This window comes from Ovis canadensis, chromosome 15, assembly GCF_042477335.2.
Source record: "Ovis canadensis isolate MfBH-ARS-UI-01 breed Bighorn chromosome 15, ARS-UI_OviCan_v2, whole genome shotgun sequence".
In the NCBI taxonomy this organism is placed as follows: Eukaryota; Metazoa; Chordata; class Mammalia; order Artiodactyla; family Bovidae; genus Ovis; species Ovis canadensis.
This window is the reverse complement of record NC_091259.1, coordinates 26,641,541-26,659,952: the sequence shown is the minus strand read 5'-3', so window position 1 is coordinate 26,659,952 and position 18,412 is coordinate 26,641,541. Positions and strand designations below refer to the sequence as shown.

Here is an 18,412-nt window from a genome sequence, read left to right as displayed (position 1 = left end):
TCCTGCGTCAGACATAGACTGGCGATTCAATTCACATGATAGTATACATGTTAGAATGTCATTCTCCCAAATCATCCCACCCTCTCCCTCTCCCTCTGAGTCCAAAAGTCCGTTATACACATCTGTGTCTCTTTCCCTGTCTTGCATACAGGGTCGTCATTGCCATCTTCCTAAATTCCATATATATGTGTTAGTATACTGTATTGGTGTTTTTCTTTCTGGCTTACTTCACTCTGTATAATCGGCTCCAGTTTCATCCATCTCATCAGAACTGATTCAAATGAATTCTTTTTAACGGCTGAGTAATACTCCATTGTGTATATGTACCACAGCTTTCTTATCCATTCATCTGCTGATGGACATCTAGGTTGTTTCCATGTCCTGGCTATTATAAACAGTGCTGCGATGAACATTGATGTGGAGAAAAGGGAACCCTCCTACACTGTTGGTGGGAATGCAAACTAGTACAGCCACTATGGAGAACAGTGTGGAGATTCCTTAAAAAATTGCAAATAGAACTACCTTATGACCCAGCAATCCCACTGCTGGGCATACACACAGAGGAAACCAGAATTGAAAGATTTAGAAATATTTTGAAGTTTTAACAGAAAGTATAACCACGCTGGTATGCACCTGCTAAATATCAGCTCTGCTTCTATCCTTCTGGGATAGTACTTCCTGAGGCTTCTCATGTGGAAAAGGGAAACTCTGATAACTCCTTTCAAGTTGTCTTGAGAATTAAATGAAGCAATTTTTATGAAAGAAAAAGCCTATTCCCGTTTTAGACATGATAAAGTGAAAGTGTTAGTCACTCAGTCATGTCTGACTCTTTGCAATCCCATACCTACCGTGTTTGATAAATGACAGCTAAATGAATGAATGAATAAATGAAAAGAATCTGTTCTGCCTTCTTCACAAAGTTTTGGGTTCTTTTGTTTGTTTGTTTGGTTGGTTTGCTTTTGCTTTTGTAGTGGCAGGTTTAATAAGCAAGGGAACTTATATTCAAGGCTTGTCTTGGGTAGCTGCAAGATGCGTAGATTCCCAAACCTACCACCGGAATGTTAAAAGTTTACATAGAGGCCTTAATTAGGTTCATTCACCCTTACCTGAATCCTTAACTGGCTTGAGTGCTTAAATGCATCTCCACAACACATTGCTCTCGCAAGGCAGTGCCCTTGAAAATGGCTCCCACAGCTGGAATTATGGGCAGAATGTACATCCAAGAACAGGGGAGGGATGAGGAGCTTCCGATTGCCAGGGTCCCACCATTGTGGGACTGTCATGTCCTCTTGACAACCTCCCCAAACATTCCACCCCATCGTGACCAGCTCTTATAATCCCACATGTCCTCCTCTTCTGTAATGTGCCCTGAGTAGTCAGCAAGGGGTTTCATCAGCATGGAGGTGATTCCTTCGATGGCTACCTGTCTGCATGGGAGACAGATGCCACAGCAACAAGATAGGCACATGCAAGAGAAAACACTCATTGGAAAAGACCCCGATGCTGGGAAAGACTGAAAGAGGGAGGAGAAGTGGATGACAAAGGATGAGATGATTGCATAGCATCACTAACTCAATGGACATGAGTTTGAGCAAGCTCCATGTGTTGGTGATGGACAGGGAAGCCTGGTATGTGGCAGTCTATCGGGTCTCAAAGAGTCGGACATGACTGAGCGACTGAACTGAACTGAACTGAAGAGATAACACAGAGTAAGATAATGATTCCTGATGTGAGCAACATTTTTTCCACCAAGAACCCCATGATCTGAACCACTGATTTAGTTAGGGCCCTAGACTGGGGGTCAGACTACTCAGGGCATTCACTTGTGTCCTCGTGTGATTTAATAAAGATGACACATAAGCAGACTCATCAGGTATGGACATACAACATTTTATGTAGATAATGGCACAGGTGCTTCCTTGCCAGGCAGTAATAATGTCCACGGTCATTTATTTTAAAAGACAGTTTTTTCATTAGAGACATTTCTGTGTTCAGTGAAAACAGGTTTTGCTAGTTATCATTGAAGGCTTATTGGTTCTTAAAGGTTTTTAGAAAGGATAATTGAAAAATGTTAAGCAGGTCTGTGGGCCCTGATTGTTATTTGCTGTCCCCTGGAAACGCATTGTTCTTACCAGAAGCTCTACAATATTCACTGAGACTCTCCCTACATACACCCCACACCTCAAACTATAGAAAATCAGACAATACCTTCCAAGCAAGGTATCTAAGGTTCCAGTGCTTTTGGATTCACCATATCATTTAGCAGGCAGCGTTTTGAGAGCCTTTTTTTATAGTTTGGATTCTCTATATCTTCTCCCAACCTCTGTATCCAGTAACAGGATTGACAACTCCCTCAAGAGTTAGTGATAGTGTCTGACAAGGAGAAAACTGAATAAGCAATCATCAAAATTAGTGTGTCTGCCAGCTGAGTGACTCTATTAAGGGAGAACACTCAGAGTGTGCCTGAATAGCTTACCCTATGTCCCTGGTGAATTCAGGTAATTTGACACTACCCACATCCAGGAGTTTTCAAGGTTAGCTGAATGGAAGTAAGAGGGATTTACCATCAAGAAGAAACTGTAGCCATTTTACAGGTGAGTAAGCTGAGACCCAGAAAGGCATCATTTGCCTGAAGCCATATGGCCATGAAGTGGTGAATGAGTTTAACCTCAGAGAGCCTGCACTGGTTTCAGAATGCCCAAACTGTCATGGCAGCCCACACCAGTACTCTTGCCTGGAAAATCCCATGGACGGAGGAGTCTGGTAGGCCACTGTCCATGGGGTCACAAAGGTTTGTTTGGACATGACTGAGCAACTTCACCTTCACTAAACTGTCTCCCACTAGACATCTTGGCAAGCACAGGCAGCAAACAGATAATTAAACGCAAGAGAGACTATCTGCTGCTACAGCCAATAATCTATACAAATAAAGCCGTGCACTTCCAAGTAAAAGGTGATATTGCTAAAAATGGGATTCTAGAGACTCCTGAGTCTGAGCCTTCAGCAGAGATGGGAAAGTAAGCAGCCTATTTAGACAAAAACTGGCTCCTGTGTTCCAAAGACCTCCACTTGAAAGACATGGTCCTAATATGTGTGTGTGTACGTGAGTGTGTGAAATGATAAAAATTCCCAGGCCCCAGTTCCCACTTTTCCATCTCTGTTTCAGAGTAAGGAGTCCTGTAACTACATTTGGGAAGCTGAAGAGGTCTCATCTGGTAAACTGTAACAATTACAGACCTTCTGAGCCCAGATCCCATCCCTGGAGCATTTAAAGCCTAGTCCCAAGAAGAGGATGGAAATGCATGCAAAACTTTTAGGGTCTTTGCACTTCTCTTTTTCTGAAATACTATTCTACTAGATATTTTCATGGCCTGCTCATTACTCAGTTCAATTCTCAACTCAAATGTCACTCCCCAGAAAGGCCATTTGGGATAGTCATATGTAATAGAATCCCTCTCACATTTTGCATCATTACTCTGCTTTCTTTTTCCTTTGGAATATCTATACTATCTAACACTATTTGATGTCTTTGTGCATTTTGTATTATTTACTTATTGATCTTCCCCCATTGTTGTATAAGCTCTAGTAGGGCAGAGATGCTGGTTTTGTTCATGGTTGGATCACCTGTGCTAGAACAATACCTGACACACAGTGGACACTCAATAAGTATTTGTTGAATAATAAAAGCAAAGTTGGCAATGCCTGCATCTGTGACCACACAGGTAAAAGCAGAGATGTCGTAAAGGCCAAAGAAAAGCAAATGCCTAAAAACAGGAGCCAAATCTTTTCACATTTATGATCCTTTTCACGAAGTGATACTGTCTGTTAAGGGAATTTTTGCCATGTCCAGACTCATCATGTAAAAACATTTGGGGAGCCAACCACCTCTTACACTGTCAACCCAGGGTTACAACCCAGAATACAATCTGCTACAACAGTTTTCTTCCTATAGTACATTTTTAAGGTTGAAAAGCCAAAGAAGTGCCAGTTTCAAAACAAATGGTACTGTCTAGGCTGTGATCGAAAGACCACTGGACTGAGATGACAGATTCCTGTGAAATCAATGAGACTCAGGTCTCATCCCACATTGTTTCACCACTTCAGATGTCACTTCCTCTTCTCTACCACATGCAGTTGAGAAAACTTCCCTGACTCCACCATGCCTACACTTAACCCTTACAGGATGTTTTCAAAGTTCTGTTACAATATTTCATAAATATTGGATGGATTGATACATGGATGGATGGATGGATGGATAGATAGATGAATGGGCAAATAAGAGATTAAGGGCTTGAGCAAATTAGTTAACCACCATGTACTTCAGTTGCTTTACCTGTAATATAGCTAGATTATATGACCATTTTACCCAAGTAGCCTATGTAATAACAAATTTTGGAAATAGCTGTGCAACCTTTAGTTGTTTTTAGCATTTGTTTTGTATCATTATTCAGTTTTTAACTCTATGTCATATTTGTCCAGCTAAATTCAAGTATCTTAGACTAGGGCTCTATATGCATGCTCAGTCCTGTCTGACTCTGTGACACCATGGACTGTAGCCTGCCAGGTTCCTCCATCTATGGAATTTTCCAGGCAAGAATACTGGAGTGTGTTGCCATTTCTTACTCCAGGGGATCTTCCCAACCTAGGGACTGAACCCGCATCTCCTGAATTGGCAGGGAGATTCTTTAGAATGATTCACCTGGAAAGTCCCTGTATAAAGCACATCTTTTAACTGTTGAAGTCTAGCAGAGCACTGCATAGTAGTGGTGGTTTTATTTCACATTGTCTATTTATTTATTTGTTGTTGCTGTTGTTGTTGTGCTGGGTCTTTGTTGCTGCACATGGGCTTTCTCTAGTGGTAGCAGGTTGGGGCTATACTTCCTTGCAGTGCATGGGCTTCTCATTATGGTGGCATCTCTTGTTGTGGAACACAGGCTATAGGCACAGTGGTTTCAGAGTCGCAGCATGCAGGCTCAGTAGTTGTGATGCACCAGCTTATGCTCCATGGCATGTGGAATATTTCCAGACCAGGGATTGAACCCATGTCCACTGTATCAGCAGAAAGATTCCTATCCTCTGTCAGTTCAGTTCAATTCAGTCCCTCAGCCATGTCTGACTCTTTGAGACCACATGGACTGTAGCACACCAGGCTTCCCTGTCCATCACCAATTTGCGGAGTTTGCTCAAACTCATATCCATCGAGTCAGTGATAACATCCAACCATCTCATCCTCTGTCGTCCCCTTCTCCTCCCACCTTTAATCTTTCCCAGCATCAGGGTCTTTCCAATGAGTCACTTCTTTGTATCAGATGGCCAAAGTATTGGAGTTTCAGCTTCGGCATCAGTCATTCCAATGAACATTCAGGACTGATTTCCTTTAGGATTGACTGGTTGGATCTCCTTGCAATCCAAGGGACTCTCAAGAGTCTTTTCCAACACTGCAGTTCAAAAGCATCAATTCTTCAGTGCTCAGCTTTCTTTAGTGTCCAACTCTCACATCCATACATGACTACTGGAAAAACCATGGCTTTGCCTATACAGACCTTTGTCGGCAAAGTGATGTCTCTGCTTTTTAATATTCCCTCTAGGTTTGTCATAGCTTTTCATCCAACGAGCAAGCATCTTTTAATTTCATGGCTGTAGACACCATCTGCAGTGATTTCAGAGCCCCAAAAAATAAAGTCTGTCACTGTTTCCTTTGTTTCCCCATCTTTTTGCCATGAAGTGATGGGACCAGATGCCATGATCTTAGATTTTGGAATGTTGAGTTTTAAGCCAGATTTTTCACTCTCCTCTTTCACTTTCATCAAGAGGCTCTTTAGTTCTTCTTCACTTTCTTCCATAAGAGTGGTGTCATCTGTATATCTGATGTTGTTGATATTTATCCTGACAATCTTGATTCCAGCTTGTGTTTCATCCAGCCCAGCATTTCATATGAAGTATTCTGCATATAAGTTAAATAAGCAGGGTGACAATATACAGTCTTGACATACTCCATTCCCAATTTGGAACCATGTCCAGTTGTTCCATGTCCAGTTATAACTGTTGCTTCTTGACCTGTGTATAGATTAGTCAGGATGCAGGTAAGGTGGTCTGTATTTCTATCTCTTTAAGAATTTCCCACAGTTTGTTGTGATCCACACTGTCAAAGGTTTTGGTATAGTTAATAAAGCAGAAGCAGATGTTTTTCTGGAAGTCTCTTGCTTTTTCCATGATCCAGTGGATGTTGGCAATATGGCCTCTGGTTCCTCTGCCTTTTCTAAATCCAGACTTAATACCTGGAAATTCATGGTTCATGTACTTTTGAAGCCTGGCTTGGAGAATTTTGAGCATTACTTTGCTAGTGTGTGAGCAAGTGCAGTTGTGCAGTAGTTTGAGCATTCCTTGGCATTGTCTTTCTTTGGGATTGGAATGAAAACTGACCTTTTCCAGTCCTGTGGCCACTGCTGAATTTTCCAAATTTGCTGGCATATTGAGTACAGCACTTTCACAGCATTGTCCTTTAGGATTTGAAATAGCTCACCTGGAATTCCATCACCTCCACCTTCTTTGTTCATAGTGATGCTTCCTAAGGCCCACTTAACTTAGCATTCCAGGATTCCAGCAGGGGCTCTAGGTGAGTGATCATACCATCGTGGTTATCTGGGACATGAAGGTATTTTTTATACAGTTCTGTGTATTTTTGCCACCTCTTCTTAGCATGTTCTGCTTCTGCTAGGTCCCTACCATTTCTGTCCTTTATTGTGTCCATGTTTGCATGGAATGTTCCCTTGGTATCTCTAATTTTCTTGAAGGGATCTCTAGTATTTTCCATTGTATTGTTTTCCTCTACTCCTTTGCTTTGATCACTGAGGATCTCCTTGCTATCTTTGGAACTCTGCATTTAAATGGGTATATCTTTCATTTTCTCCTTTGCCTTTCACTTCCTTTCTTTTCTCAACTGTTTGTAAGGCCTCCTCAGACAACCATTTTGCTTTTTTTGCATTTCTTTTTCTTGGGGATGGTTTTGATCCCTGCCTCCTGTACAGTGTCATAAACCTCTATCCATAGTCCTTCAGGCATTCTGTCTATCAGACCTATTTGTCACTTCTACTGTATAATCATAAGGGATTGATTTGTTTTAGGTCATACCTGAATTGTCTAGAGCTTTTCCCTACTTTCTTCAATTTAAGTCTGAATTTTGCAATAAGGACTTCATGATCTGAGCCACAGTCAACTTCCAGTCTTGTTTTTTCTGACTGTATAGAGCTTCTCCATCTTCGGCAGCACAGAATATAATCAATCTGATTTCAGGATCTGGTGATATCTATATGTAGTCTTATCCAGTATACCAGGGAAATCCAGACTAGCTGTGTTTGCTGAAAATACTGATGCATGAGACTGGTGGTAAACAATGCTAATTCCATCATTCTTCCTCATGTCAACCTAATAATTTAGAAAAAGAATATGAGAGATTATGTCATGTAAGGGCATGGGCTCTGGTGCACATTGCCTGTTTGGATCCCTTCTTTGACAAGTTAGTTCCTATAATCTGGTTATGTTCTTATTTTTCTGTATCACAGTTTCCACATCTGTTAAGAGAGACAATAATAATACCTATCTTACAAGGTTGTTATGAAAGAACAAATGCCTGACATATAACAGTTGCTGCTATCATTACCATGGGCATAAGGACATATTCACAGTTCAGTCATTCAGTCATGTCCAACTCTTTGTGACCCCGTGAATCGCAGCATGCCAGGCCTCCCTGTCCATCACCAACTCCCAGAGTTCACTCAAACTCACGTCCATCGAGTTGGTGATGCCAACCAGCCATCTCATCCTCTGTCGTCCCCTTCTCCTCCTGCCCCCAATCCCTCCCAGCATCAGAGTCTTTTCCAGTGAGTCAACTCTTTGCATGAGATGGCCAAAGTATTGGAGTTTCAGCTTTAGCATCATTCCTTCCAAAGAAATCCCAGGGCTGATCTCCTTTAGGATGGACTGGATGGATCTCCTTGCAGTCCAAGGGACTCTCAAGAGTCTTCTCCAACACCACAGTTCAAAAGCATCAATTATTTGGCACTCGGCCTTCTTCACAGTCCAACTCTCACATCCATACATGACCACTGGAAAAACCATAGCCTTGACTAGACAGACCTTTGTTGGCAAAGTAATGTCTCTGCTTTTGAATATGCTATCTAGGTTGGTCATAAGTTTTCTTCCAAGGAGTAAGCATCTTTTAATTTCATGGCTGCAGTCACCATCTGCAGTGATTCACAGGTGTGTCCCTTTTTCTTGCTGCCATCAAGATCTACTCTCTTAGGACCCCACTAGCACAGTGGCATGATGTTGAGAAACAAAGCTTTTATTTTATTTTATTTTATTTTGTACCAAAAACCATTTTAACCATTTATCATTTATTTATTATGATTATTATTTATTTTTACTTTACAATATTGTATTGGTTTTGCCATACATCAACATGAATCTGCCACAGGTGTACGCATGTTCCCCATCAAAGAGACTATGCATGCACAGTGATATGACAGCATTCCCTAGACAGCATCTGCTGAACCCAGTGTCTGTCTGACTGCCTCTTTGAGCTCACATGGATTGCTCACATGAGGGCTTATTTGCCTTTACAGTGCTGGTTGTCTGACCTCTTAAAAGTTTAGTTCTTTCCGCCTTCTCTCAATCCTCCATAACTCCATAAATAAAGCATCACTATGCATCCATCAGGTTCTAGGTACTAAAGACATGAAAATGAGAAATACATGATCCCTGCTCTTAACTAGCTCATAGACAAGTTGAGTAGGCAGATACGTACTTAACTCACTAGTGGAATGTGATGAGACATAATGGGGGAATGAAGAGTATTTGGGGAACAGGGAGGAAGAAGTCAAAAACCATCAGCAAAGCCTTACTTTTTAGGTTCTAAAGATCACAATTTTATGGCTTTTAGGTTTAGTAAGAGGACAATAAAATATGCAATGTCAAAATATGCTAAAAATTCCAAATCCTAATTATAGCAAGTCAGTGGCATAAATCTGTATAAGCTTCCTATAGATCACTGGCCAAGGTTGCACTGCACACATACATGGCAAGACTCCACGAAGCCTGCCAAAGAATGGCCATCACAGATTTAAAAGCAGAACAAAGATACTAGAGGCTACACAGTTCTAGAAGACAATGGTACTCTGGCCCAGTCAGAATGGAGACTCACCAACATCCCATTCACTGAAATTCCAGAAAGGTCTAGGAGAAAGGAACATACCCTAGGGTTAGATCTAACCTAGACCTGCACTGACCAACGCAGTAGCCACTAACCACACACAGCAATTTAAATTTCAACTAATTAAAATTAAATAAAATTTAAATTTTATTTTGTCAGTCTTACTAGCACATTTCAAATGCTCAAGATTTAAATGTGACTAGTGGCAACCATAGCAGACAGCAGAGATATAGAACATTCCCATCATCACAGAAATGTTCATTGGATAGCCCTCCTCTAACAAAGCTGAAAACTAAGCCTGAAAGATGAAGGAAAAATACTCAAAAATTAGCTACCACAACACGCTTTAAAGGACAGCAACATAACCCTGTCTGTTTATAATGTATGATCCGCAATATATAGCAAACAATAAATAATCTTGACATACAAAGAAGCATGAAAAGGTGAACCATAAGCAAGAAAATAATACAAAGAAAAAACAGAAGTTGGAATCTTCAGACCAATGGCTTTAAGGTAGCTATAAATATCTTCAAACACTTAAAGTATGGTCTTAATCAGTAAATGAATGGAGAGTCTATTTTTTAAGAAGAATAAAAATAAATTTAGAATTCTAAATTATGATATCTGAAATGAAATGTACACTCAATGGGATAAACAACAGTTTGGAAATAACAAGAAAATGGATCCGCAAACTTGAAGACGATCCCTAGAATTAACTCAAACTGAATAGAATAGGGGGGAGAAAAAGATTATAACAAATGTGAGTATTCGTGCTTCCTGTCCTTCTCTAAGATTTGTCATTAATTATTCTTTGCTAAACTTGTCAAGTTTTCAACATCCGCCGAGTGTCTTTTCATATGTTCAAATGCTCCATCATATAACTGCCAACTCTTAATGACTAAGAAGCTAATTTGCTGAACAAAGTGAAATCTCAGCCAATTTATAAAGGTTTACATTAACAGTCTATACCATAGTCACATTAAAAAAATGTTGGATTTTTATTAAATTAGGAACCTTTCTAAAGATTATCAACACTATTGATTTGATTCACTCTGCAACTTAAAACAAGATGAGGGACTTTCCTGTGGTTCAGTAGTTAAGACTCCATGCTTCCAATGCTGGAGGCAAGGGTTTGATCCCTGGTCAAGGAACTAAGTTAAACAAAGCTGCACTCATTTCATATGCTAGCAAGGTAATGCCTCAAATCATTCAAGCCAAAGCAAGAGTTCATGAACCGAGAACTTTATAGATATACAAGTTGGATTCAGAAAAGGCAAGGGAACCAGAGAACAAATTGCCAACATCCATTGGATTATACAAAAAGCAAGGGAATTTCAGAAAAACATGTACTTCTGTTTTATTGATTATGCCAAAGCCTTTGACTGTATGGATCACAATAAACTATGGGAAATTCTTCAAGAGATAGGAATATCAGAACACCTTACCTGCCTCCTGAGAAATGTGTATGCAGATCAAGAAGCAACAGTTAGAACCAGACATGGAACAACAGACTGGTTCCAAATTGGGAAAGGAAGACGTCAAGGCTGTATATTGTCACCCTGCTTATTTAACTTCTATGCACAGGACATCATGCAAAATGCTGGACTGGATGAAGCACAAGCTGGAATCAAGACTGTTGGGAAAAATATAAATAACCTCAGATATGCAGATGACACCACCCTTAAGGCAGAAAGCGAAGAGGAACTAAAGAGCCTCTTGATGAAATTGAATGAAGAGAGTGAAAAAGTTGGCTTAAAACTGAACATTCAAAAACTGAAGATCATCACATCCAGTCCCATCACTTCATGGCAAATACATGGGGAAACAATGGAAACAGTGACAAAATTTATTTTCTTGGGCTCCAAAATCACTGCAGATGGAGACTACAGCCATGAAATTATAAAAGATGCTTGTTCCTTGGAAGAAAAGCTATGACCAATCTAGAGAGCATATTAAAAAGCAGAGACATTACTTTACCAACAAAGGTCCATCTAGTCAAAGGTATGGTTTTTCCAGTAGTCATGTATGGATGTGACAGCTGGACCATAAAGAAAGCTGAGTGCCAAAAAACTGATGCTTTTGAACTGTGGTGTGGGGGAAGACTCTTGAGAGTCCCTTGGACTACAAGGAAATCAAAACAATAAATCCTAACGGAAATCAGTCCTGAATATTCACTGGAAGTACTGATGCTGAAGCTAACCTCCAATACTTTGGCCACCTGATGCAAAGAACTGACTCATTGGAAAAGACTCTGATGCTGGGAAAGACTGAAGTAAGGAGGAGGAGGGGATGACAGAGGATGAGATGGTTGGATGACATCACTGACTCAATGAACATGAGTTTGAGTAAGCTCTGGGAGTTGGTAATGGACAGGGAAACCATGGGGGTTGCAAAGAGCCAGATACAACTGAGCAACTGAACTGAACTGAACTGAAAGGAAAATGATTGACTTTATTTTACCTCAACTCTGCACTAATTTTCTCTAAGAATCCTAGATATGTACTGCTTTGACTTTATTTATAAAGTCAAAAATCATCACATTTATATAAACATCTGTGTTTGTGTTCAGTCACTCGTGTGTTTGACTCTTTGCAGTCCCATGGACTGTAGCCAACCAGGCTCCTCTGCCCATGGAATTTTCCAGGCGAGAATACTGGAGTGGGTTGTCATTCCCTACTCCAAGGGATCTTCCCAATCCAAGGGATTTAACCCACATCTCTTGTGTCTCCTGCACTGGCATGGAGATTCTTTACCATAATACCACACGGGAGGCACTGATGTTCATATCTCATCATCAGAATTCACATCACATTTTCCTTCCTGGTGAGCCCTCAAGACCTTTCATTAAAAGGCATGCACACAAGCCCTAGCCTACCTCTTCTAACCACTATCATCAGAGCTCACTGTTTTATTGTATAATCCAAACACCACTGACTTAAAGCCTAGCTTCAATCTGGCATTTTGGCAGGCAGTCTTCTCTTACATCCTGGCCAGTCCCAGATCAATGGAGGAGCCAGAGAGTCAGGTGCCCAGTCTGATCAGTATACAAGGGACACTAAAGCATAGGGAATATAGAGACACTGCGATATCAGCTTCCACAGGGACAGTGTAGTCCATCTTACATTGAATAAGGCAGTATCCTCAAGTTAAAATTTCAAAGGTACTGCTGGCTGTTGCTGACTTCCCTGCCTTGACTATTTCCACAAGATACATATACACATTACCTGATGTGACTACAGTAATCTGAAGCTGGAAATCCCATCAACACTGTGTATTGCTTTTTGCCACAAATGACTTATTTACCATTAACTGTATTGTAAACCTTGTGGTATGATTTTTAAGAAGTTGTCTGGTTCAGGAAGTTCCAAAAGAAAAATAAAGACAAAATAGGAACAACTAACAAGTGAGAAATAATTTAGCTACATAAAGCCCAGGGGAAAAAATATTTCAAAATATTTTGAATAAGATTTAGCAAGAATTTCTATGTAAATTACTCCCATGCTTAATGAGTCCAAGTGACTAAACCTATCATGAGTGATATGAAAACCTAGAAATTGGGACTTCCTTGGTGGTCCAGTGGCTAAGACTTTGTGCTTCCAGTGCATGGGGCATTGATCTTATCTCTGGTCAGGGAACTAAGATCCCACATGCTGTGTGACACAGCCAAAAACTTTAAAAAAATTTTTTTAATAAAATTTTAAAAATTAAAAAACCTATAAATGAAAGATAAACCAAGTAAGTTAAAATATTAGGTCACATTTGGTGCAATGAATGCAATTTTGGACATAAAAGAACACACATAAAATTTTTCTTAGCAAAATCTAAGTGCGCCCTTCCCCCTGATAAAAATGTTGAACAAGTATTTTTAAAATGGTGATTTAAAGCAGTTTCAAATTACTAGCCTGTTTTTGGCATTCAAATGGATTAGTCTATCCTGGGTCCTGGCTTATTCTGTTCCTCTCTTAGAGTCAGAACAAACTGAGAGGAAAAACATAGAAGTCAGGCAGATGAAGGTAAAAACACTGATTTTTTTTTTTTAACTGATAAAGCTGCTCAGACAACACTGGAATCAAGTTGTCTTTCTCACATCTTAGCCCTGAATTAATCCTATGCACCCAGTTATTGGCAGAGACAGACCAACACAGGCCTCACTTAAAAAGCAAAAGGCTTCTAACATTAAGTTTATCTCTTAACCAGCGGAGAGCAAACACTTCTTCCAGTAGGAAGATCCAAACACAAGAAGAGGAAATGTATGCTCAGCTATTCTCTCAAACTCCTCAGTCAGCAATGTGTTCCACTACCTTGAGGGGCACTTAGAGAGATCAGTAAAGATTCTGATTTAGTAAGTCTGAGAAGTGGCCTGATTGGGATTTTAAGAACTTGCCAGAAGACTCTAATGAGCAGCCATAGTCAAGAACCACTGCATTCATCCCAGGTTCAAACAAATGAGTGGGGAGGAGCTCAGAAGTCCATCCCATCCCCATGAGGTCAATCTCCCAGTGCCAACCACTGCTTCTTTGTGGGTTCTTCTCAGGCCACTCAGTTTAACATTTCACTTTCCAAGAGCTCTGAAATGGGTTTTTTAATCTGATAATAAATTAAATATTATTTAATAAATTAAATGATTTATTGTTTTATTTATTAAATATTGTTTAATGTTTATAAATTTATTATTTAATGAATTAAATCTGCATTTAATAACCTGAAATGCAGTTTATTAATCTGATTCATTTCAAAGCTAAAGAATTCATTCTCTGTTCCACATCCATCCCAAATTTGCCCAGCTGTAAAACATAATATAGCACATCAGAGGTTCTGCAATGTTATTATTAACAACATAAAATACTACAGTCCATTCAAAGAAATAAATGTCCCCAAATCTAAGTAGAAATTATCTCCAAGTATGACTTCTGCAAGGAGAAATTAATGTTCAAAATATATTTCTTCATAAGTTAAAGGCCAAACTTAAATTATCTTGCCTTTTAAAATTTGAAATCAAAATAATTGTAAATCTATATGATTATTATATTATAATTCCTCTGAATTTTTAATGTTGCTCAACCTCGAACTGGAGGATTTGTGATGCCTGGATAGAATTTGGATTTTTCAGTAGCATTGCCTTGGCTCTTGCCCATCGTATGAATTTAATTTTCTCAGACCCTCCCAAGTTGAATTAAGTGGCAAGCCCTCATGTGTTATAAGTAGAGTCCAAACAGTCAGTAAGACACATAAAAGTATCACAGAGCTAGTTTCAAAATATAGCCCCTAATATGATTAATCTCTGCATTTCTGTATCTCTGGATCTGAGTACTTAGTGTTACCACAGTCCATAGCAAAGTCTGTACTAAAAAGTGAAAACAATAGACAACAAAAGTCTCTGCGTGCAGCCTTACCAGGATACCATTTAAAACCTCCCACTGGGAGGCTAATTTGGACCCTATGTATTTACTTACCTAAGGGGAAATCCCACCTCCCGCATATACTGTCTTTTCACTTGAAGAATGGCATTTGAGATATCTCGCAAGAAATAACTGTTACTGCAAAGTTTCAGATATCTACAATGATGACACTATCAGTGAACAGATCTTGTTCGAGGTATTTGTTGTTGTTGTTGTTGTTTTTCTGCATCATTAAGGAGCTCTAAATTTTCCTTTTTCTTTTGAGCACTGTGTCTGAGGATCTGTGGGCAGATAAATACAACCTAGGCTTCCCCAGTGGCTCAAAGGTAAATAATCCTCCTGACAATGCAGAAGATGAAGGTTCAATCCCTGTGTTGGGAAGATCCCCTGGAGAAAGGAAATGGCAACCCACTCCAGTATTCTTGCCTGGAAAATCCCAATCCAGGGGTCACAAAAGACTCAGATATGACTGGGCAACCAAACAACAACAAAGTTAACCTACAAAGGAAGCATCCAGGGAAGATATTACCAGCCCAGGCTGAAGGGGTGAGAGAAGGGAGCAGGGAGAAAAGCTACCCAACAGAGAAATGCAGCCACTGCCAAACTGTAACTGGGCAGGCAGGGAGTCGGTGAATAAGTACCATAGCCCCTCTCTTACTCTCTAATCCTGCTGGGCCTTCCATTGGCTGGACTCAACCAGATCAACAGGGTAAAGCAGTCTCAGTGATAGAGGTTGTCCTCCAGAGCAGGTCTGGAGAATGGACAGTGGATCTGAAGGAGTAAGCAGAGAACACTGAGTGCTCCTCTATATTCTATCGCCATCTGTTATTCCCCTATCCTTTTCAGGAAGGCTCAGTTGAGTTCCTAAATGTTCAAGCTACATTTTTAAGGACACCCTTTCCTGTTTTAACACAGGTAGTGCTAAAACGTTCCTAGAATCTGCCTCCTCTCTTCTTTCCTTCTACTTTCCCTTTGATTTCTGGCTCAGACATATGATTTTGGAAAATACTCCTTCAGATTCTGTCTTGCACATTTTCCTATAGCAAGAAATAAGAAATCAAAACAATCTGGGTCTGTTACAATCACCCACTGTTCAAACCTTCCCACCTTCAAAGCATCACTGTGTGGGGTAATTTCATTCACAAGGGACAGATTCTCTCATCCGGTCAACCCAGGCCTGAACTTCATCTATTATTATCTGCTTGCTCCCATTTGCAGAGAAGGCAATGGCACCCACTCCAGTACTCTTGCCTGGAAAATCAATCCCATGGACAGAGGAGCCTGGTAGGCTGCAGTCCAGGGGGCCACAAAGAGTCGAACACGACTGAGCGACTTCACTTTCACTTTTCACTTTCATGCATTAGAGAAGGAAATGGCAACCCACTCCAGTGTTCTTGCCTGGATAATCCCAGGGACAGGGGAGCCTGGTGGGCTGCCGTCTATGGGGTCGCACAGAGTCGGACACGACTGAAGTAACTTAGCAGCAGCAGCAGCTCCCATTTAATATTCCCATTTTTTTTTTCTGTGACGTCTCTTAATATACTAGTCTCTTATACTTCTTGGCTATGTCCCCTCAAGGTGAAAGCAACATCCATGGCATTTTGAAAGTTTCCAAATCATTCTTCTTCTTAGTAATAGTCTCTCGAGTAGGGTTTTCTATAATCTCTTTGGAACAGCTATCCCAATGTGCAAGGACGGTTACCCATTTCTCTTATGTTGGAGTCTGTATTTCCACCTCTAACTGTTTTGTCCATCATGTTCTGGATTCTGGCATCTTCTGAAGAGTCATTTCAGTTTTCTCCCAAAGACATTGTTTCTCTTACCTTTGTTGTACCCGGCACTGTTTCTGATTTAGTAACATCTGAAATATTTCCCTCTTTTCTAAAACCCCATTTAAGAGAAATTATCCCCAGGCTTATTTGTTTTTTTCCCTTTCATATCTGCCTCTCCTGGCTTTCAAATATCTGATTTTCTATGTCATTTCTTCTAGCTTGGCATCTACATTATAATACGTATACTGAGGAAATCTCTCCTTTACCTAGCTTAAACATATTGTCCTCTATTATTTTACTTTGTCACTTCCCTTGCTCCTGTTCTGATAATAAAAATGTAATATATTTTTCCAACTACTCTTATTCCCCCTTGATTTCATGAGTCAATCTGATTTCTAGACAGCCAAGAAAACTGAGTTAAAGCCTTTTCAGACTTTGCATCTGAGATCATTTCATTGAGATAATTTCCTAATTTTTACATACTTTTTGTATTTGTTTATTCTAAAAATCTGTTGCTATTATATGAGTCTCAGAAATGTGAGGCTGTGGCTCCTGGGAGATCCAGTAAGACAGGAAGACAAAAAGGTGCTGGCTGCTGAAGGCTACTGTGATTAAAACCACATCTATACGGCAGCTCATCCCATGGCAGGGGACTGTTCTACATACTTTCCAGTCCCAGTCAGGTAACAAGCCTGGAAGAATAGAACAAGGGGGGGAAATAATCTAAACAATTTGTCTCTAACTGTTGAAGGACAGTGAAGTCAGTCAGTCTAGAACCTAAATATCCAAAGCAGCTTAATGATCAGATCACTTGACTCTACCACCCTGCACATGTGAAACTATCATGAGACATGACCCTCACAGCCCTGTGCTGTGCTTAGTTGCTCAGTCATGCCCCACTCTTTGTGCCCACCAGGCTCCTCTGTCAATGGGGATTCTCCAGGCAAGAATACTGGAGTGGGTTACCATGCCCTCCTCCAGGGGATCTTCCCAACCCAGGGATCGAACCCATGTCTCTTGCATTGCAGGCAAAATCTTTCACTATCTGAGCCACAGTCTAGAGGATAGTCCTTCTCTCACTATAGAAAACTGGGCCAGGAAGAGGAAACAGAGAGGTAAATCCTTTTTCACATTGGCTCCTTCCTATGGCAGCAGGAATGCAATGAACTAAGCCCTCAGAAGCAGTAGCTGCATCAGCGTGGACCCAGAGGGGTTGACAGGGCCTCAGTCTGGTCACACGAAAGCTTTGTGGGGCAGAGGAGGGGCCATTAGCTGTCTTGTTCCTTGGAAAATGATAGCTATGGGTCACCCTGAGCCAATAGCAGCTGGGAAACAGCCCCCTTAGCCCTTAGAACCAGATACTTGTCTAAGTCTGCAGACAAGCTTGCTGCCTCCCCAAGGCTCCCCATTCGCACAGAGGCTCAGAGTGGCCCTCAAAGTGTGGTCCTCATAGGAGCAGCAGCACCACCACCTGGGATTCCCAGTGAACCTAAATCTGCATTCAAACAAGACTCCTTAGGAGCTCTGCTTCCTAGGCTGAGGTTGATAAATGTGGGGGTTGGAAGGAAGGGAAGGACAGAAAGAGAACCAGAGGCAGAAGTGCCTAGATGTGAAATCAGACTGCTTTTCAGTGATTCAGGTCAAGCCTGCTGAATGCTACGAACACATAAAACTTGTTTTCAATCCATGCTGCATCTCTGAAATTTCCATTTTTGAGAGTGTGTTCCTGAATCTTTGTGTGAATTTGACAAGCTAGGATTTCTAATCAATAATCAAAATATTCCACTACATTCCAAGAAGCCAAACAGGAGGCAGTGAACAGCCACAGGAAATCAATAAACAAACGAAATCAGATTTCCATCCCAGGAAGCCTGCCATTTTCATTTTGCCAATTCAGGGTACTTTCTCACATCCTCCACTGCCTCACTGACTCTGAGTGAGTCCCCAGCCCTGATCCCTTCATGTCTGAGATGAGGACATATAAATAGATCTCTGTGCTCCAAGGATCAATAAATCACAATACAGAGCTT

The 18,412-nt window shown here is 40.7% G+C and overlaps 1 pseudogene; it reads right to left on the bottom strand.

Annotated features, from left to right (window-relative positions):
- LOC138421178 (craniofacial development protein 2-like) overlaps positions 1-1,319 on the bottom strand; it is a 50,753-nt pseudogene extending 49,434 nt beyond the window's left edge.
- Between the last annotated feature and the right edge of the window lie 17,093 nt (positions 1,320-18,412).